The 4,664-nt window shown below is 38.7% G+C and overlaps 1 pseudogene; it reads left to right on the top strand.

Moving 5' to 3' along the window:
* Window positions 1-2,726: 2,726 nt before the first annotated feature.
* LOC105882497 (mitochondrial import inner membrane translocase subunit Tim17-A pseudogene) lies at window positions 2,727-3,417 on the top strand (annotated as a pseudogene).
* Window positions 3,418-4,664: the final 1,247 nt, after the last annotated feature.

Below are 4,664 nucleotides of genomic sequence, written 5' to 3'. Positions count from 1 at the left end.
GAAAAAATCTCTTAAATAGGCAATTTTTGAAGCCATCTTAATGTTTTACACTCCAGATTTTAAAGGTAAAAATAGTTCTTTATAAACTTTTTAAATTTCTTTTTTCTGTTTGTTTGTTTATTTTTGAGACAGAGTCTCACTCTGTTGCCCAGGCTAGAGTTCCGTGGTGTCAGCCTAGCTCACAGCAATCTCAAACTCCTGGGCTCATGTAATCCTTCTGCCTCAGCCGAGTAGCTGGAATTAAAGGCATATGCCACCGTGCCAGGCTAATTTTTTCTATATATTTTTAGTTGGCCAATTAATTTCTTTCTATTTTTAGTAGAGATGGGGTCTTGCTGTTGCTTAGGCTAGTCTTGAACTCCTGACCTTGAGCCATCCTCCCTCCTCGGCCTCCCAGAGTGCTAGGACAACAGGCATGAGCCTCCATGACCGCTGTTCTTTATAAACTTAGAAAAAATATGAAAGAATGGGCATCAACTAATAAGTAGATGTTATCTAGGCAAAGATAGATAAGATAAGCAAAAGAAGGGCTGCTGTTTATTACTCTCTATAGGTATTTTAGTGGTGCAATTATAGGGTATTTTTGTCTTTTTTGTGTTCTTCAGAATTTTTCAAATTAATGAAAGAACATACTGGGAAATTTTGGAAATTCTTCATTTCACTGCTGGAACTTTTGGTTAAGAAAACTGTATAAACACAGATGAGAGGGAAGTACTCTGAAGATTTCAGCAAATCTAATTGCAATAGTCCAAGAATCTCATTGCAGTTCTGTTTATAGCCACTTGTGTGATTCCTTCCTTCTTTTTCCTTTTCTTTTTCTTTCCACAAACACTTATTGAGCACTGGGTAGGTTTCAGCTCCCAGCTGTGTGGGTTTGGGAACAAAGCAGTTCAGCAGTATCTCTGTCCTCTACTGACCAGATGCCAGCACTCTGCCCCAACAGTAACAACTAAAATGACTCCAGACATGGCCAAATCTCCCCCAGCTGAGAAACCCACTGTTTTAAGAAAATCAATTTCTGATACACAGCTATTATGTACCAGTAATAATTTAAAAATTTAAAAGGAAACGTTCTAACCAAAAAATAGTAGTAAAGTCAAAAATAATCATTAAATTAATATTTTAATAATCTCCAAAATTAATAATTCTTATTGGTCTAAGAGTAGTGATTAATTGTAAGTTGCTTAAATAAAACTCAGTATGTGTCCAATTCCGTAGGTACTTGGTTTCAATTTAAGGTACATGCAGTGATCCACAGCTACCTCAAACTTGAAATCAACCAATAAATTCAATACATATGTATTAATAAATCTCAATATACAGACAATTCTGAAGAATCCTGAAGTCAAAACTTACCTGCTTTCTAAGAGAAAGGTGTTCATTTTGTTTCTAAAGAAAATTCAAGAGTTTTTTTCCAGTTTTAATATTCAACAGAGGAAGAAACTGATACCTTCATCAATTATCTTGGCAACTATCCTTTCTCCCTTCTCAAATACTGTAGTACATTTATCACAGTCTCCAGGGAGAATAAAATAAAGACAGTACATGGGTCCTGTTTGATTCCCAAATAGCTTTACCTTGCAGAGATTAATTGCAGTATCTTTGTGAATTTGGAAATTCTCATTGGAATAATTTGATCAAAGTGAAGCTGACTTTTTATTTAAACTTTGTTTAAAGGCCTAAAAATAATTATATCAATCATCTTTTTCCTATGCATATCTGGAAACTAAGATAAGAGCTATTCTTATTTTGTTTATGGAAATAGATGATCTGGAAAGAAAAGACATACTGCTCACACCTTATGGAAGAAGAGAAGGGGAAAGAATAGAAAACTCTGAGTTATAGATAAATGGGAAATATTAGTGCTGCCTCACTATATAGTTTGTAAAGGATGCTGAACACTCCACCATGCCTCTCCTATTATCTAATAAAAACTTTTTTTTTTTGAGACAGAGTCTCACTCTGTTGCCCAGGCTAGAGTGCTGTGGCATCAGCCTAGCTCACAGCAACCTCAAACTCCTGGGCTCAAGCGATCCTCCTGCCTCAGCCTCCTGAGTATCTGGGACTACACGCATGTGCCACCATGCCCGGCTAATTTTTTCTATATATTTTTAGTTGGCCAATTAATTTCTTTCTATTTTTAGTAGAGACGGGGGTCTCGCTCTTGCTCAGGCTGGTTTCGAACTCCTGACCTTGAACAATCCAACTCCTCGGCCTTCCAGAGTGTTAGGATTACAGGCGTGAGCCACTGTGCCTGGCCTAATAAAAACTTTTTAAAAGTTAAAGACAAACAAAACCAATGTCAAGTCATCAAGTCATATATTTTTTCCTAAAATTAATCTGCCCACATTTTGTTAAAATTAACAACCTTTCATTATACTTGATCTCCTTTTCCCTTCTTTTCCTTCTCAAGGGCCCTTCTCCTACTTTACCCCCCACCCCCAAAAAACAAAAAAAAGGCTTACCTCTTCCCCATCCAGAATCTTACCGTGGTGCACTGCCTGGGAGTTTAAAAATCCTGGGCTCCAAAAGGAATAATCAAAGCTTCTAACCGCACCCCCCCCCAATTTATCTCATTAAGAGGTACCTTTCCAATTAATTTTACTTTTTCTTATAACCATTTATCAAAAGTAGTAATACATTTATGATGTTGGATCAACTGCATATTAGTAAAAATTTAACACTCAACACCTTATGGTCAGCCCGGCATCTGCTGCACCGCTGGAGTCAAGATGGAGGAGTATGCTCGAGAGCCTTGCCTGTGTCAAACTGTGGATGACTGCGGTGGGGCCTTTACAATGGGTACCATTGGTGGTGGTATCTTTCAAGCAATCAAAGGTTTTCGAAATTCTCCAGTGGGAGTAAACCACAGACTATGAGGGAGTTTGACAGCTATTAAAACCAGGGATCCACAGTTGGGAGGCAGCTTCGCAGTTTGGGGAGGTCTGTTTTCCATGATTGACTGTGGTATGGTTCAAGTCAGAGGAAAGGAAGATCCCTGGACCTCCATCACGAGTGGTGCCTTAACCGGAGCCCTACTGGCAGCAAGAAACGAACCAGTGGCCATGGCTGGGTCAGCCGAGATGGGTGGCATTCTCCTAGCTTTTAATTGAAGGAGCTGGTATCTTGTCGACAAGATTTGCCTCTGCACAGTTTCCCAATGGCCCTCAGTTTGCCTTCAATACAGTTACCATCCTCACCTTTTGGAGACTATCGACAATATCAGTAGGACATCTTTCCCAGGATTTCTTTAACAGAATGAGCTGTAGTTTGAGAAGGATTTGATTTCATAAGATCAAGTCACAATCTATTTTTAAAACCATAGGTTTTTAAAACTATGGCCAAATAGGCTATGAAGAGACATTTAGTACTTTTTTCTATTTAAAGGAACATGGGGTAGGGGTCCTAAGAGATAATACATTTGTTTATTCACACTTGAATTGCATTTGTGATCAAAATAAGTGTCTAATATCATTAAAAGAAAATATAAGTGCTTTTAAAAAAACCTTATGGTCACAAGAAATCAAAAATATTTAATCTTACCTATAAACATACTCTTGTTTTAGAGAAGTATAATAGAGTGATCACAGCTTTTTAAGCATAAAATATTTTGTATTATTATAAAATTCTATTGAGGAAGTAAAATGGAAAGTAATATTTCAAGGATAAAAAGGAGTAATATAAAATATACCATGTGAGTACATGGTAGCTCACACCTGTAATCCAAGCATTTTGGAGAAGCCAAGGCACGAAGATCACTTGAGTCCAGCCTGGACAACACAGTGAGACCCTGTCTCTATGAAAAATAAGAAAAATTGGCCAGGCATGGTGGCATGTGCCTGTAGTTCCAGCTACTCAAGAGGCTGAGTTTGGAGGATCACTTGAGCCCAGGAGTTTGAGGCTACAGTGAGCTATGATGATGCCACTGCACTCCAGCCTGGGTGACAGAGTGAAATAAAAGAAAGTATCCAACTGTAAAAGATGAGCTTGTTTGGGAATTTTAAAAAATAGATGGTGGTCGTTATCAAACCCTGATGGTGTTTTATATTCAATTTCATCCACTTAAAGAGTAATATAAGCCGGGCGAGGTGGCTCACGCCTGTAATCCTAGCTCTCTGGGAGGCTGAGGCGGGCGGATTGCTCGAGGTCAGGAGTTCGAAACCAGCCTGAGCAAGTGCGAGACCCCGTCTCTACTATAAATAGAAAGAAATTAATTGGCCAACTAATATATATAGAAAAAACTAGCCGGGCATGGTGGCGCATGCCTGTAGTCCCAGCTACGTGGGAGGCTGAGGCAGAAGGATTGCTTGAGCCCAGGAGTTTGAGGTTGCTGTGAGCTAGGCTGACGCCACGGCACTCACTCTAGCCCGGGCAACAAAGGGAGACTCTGTCTCAAAAAAAAAAAAAAAAAAAAAAAGAGTAATATAACAATTTTATTTTAAAGTCTCCTTATATATGTAAACTTTAAAGTTTGTGGGTGGTGCACGTGTTTTCAAAATGATTTTAGGAGTACACAATAAAAGGTTTGAAAGCCACTGAGAGCAGCTGGAAATTATGTCAATCACTGGGGAAAAAAAAAAAAAATGCAATGCTCAATCTAAACCAAGGACACTCTGCCACCTAGCGGCCTAGAGATTTTCATGGTCACTAGGCAGGAATCGAGA

The sequence above is a fragment of the Microcebus murinus genome, chromosome 15 (genome assembly GCF_040939455.1).
Source record: "Microcebus murinus isolate Inina chromosome 15, M.murinus_Inina_mat1.0, whole genome shotgun sequence".
Lineage (NCBI taxonomy): Eukaryota > Metazoa > Chordata > Mammalia > Primates > Cheirogaleidae > Microcebus > Microcebus murinus.
This window is presented reverse-complemented; position numbering and strand designations above follow the sequence as displayed.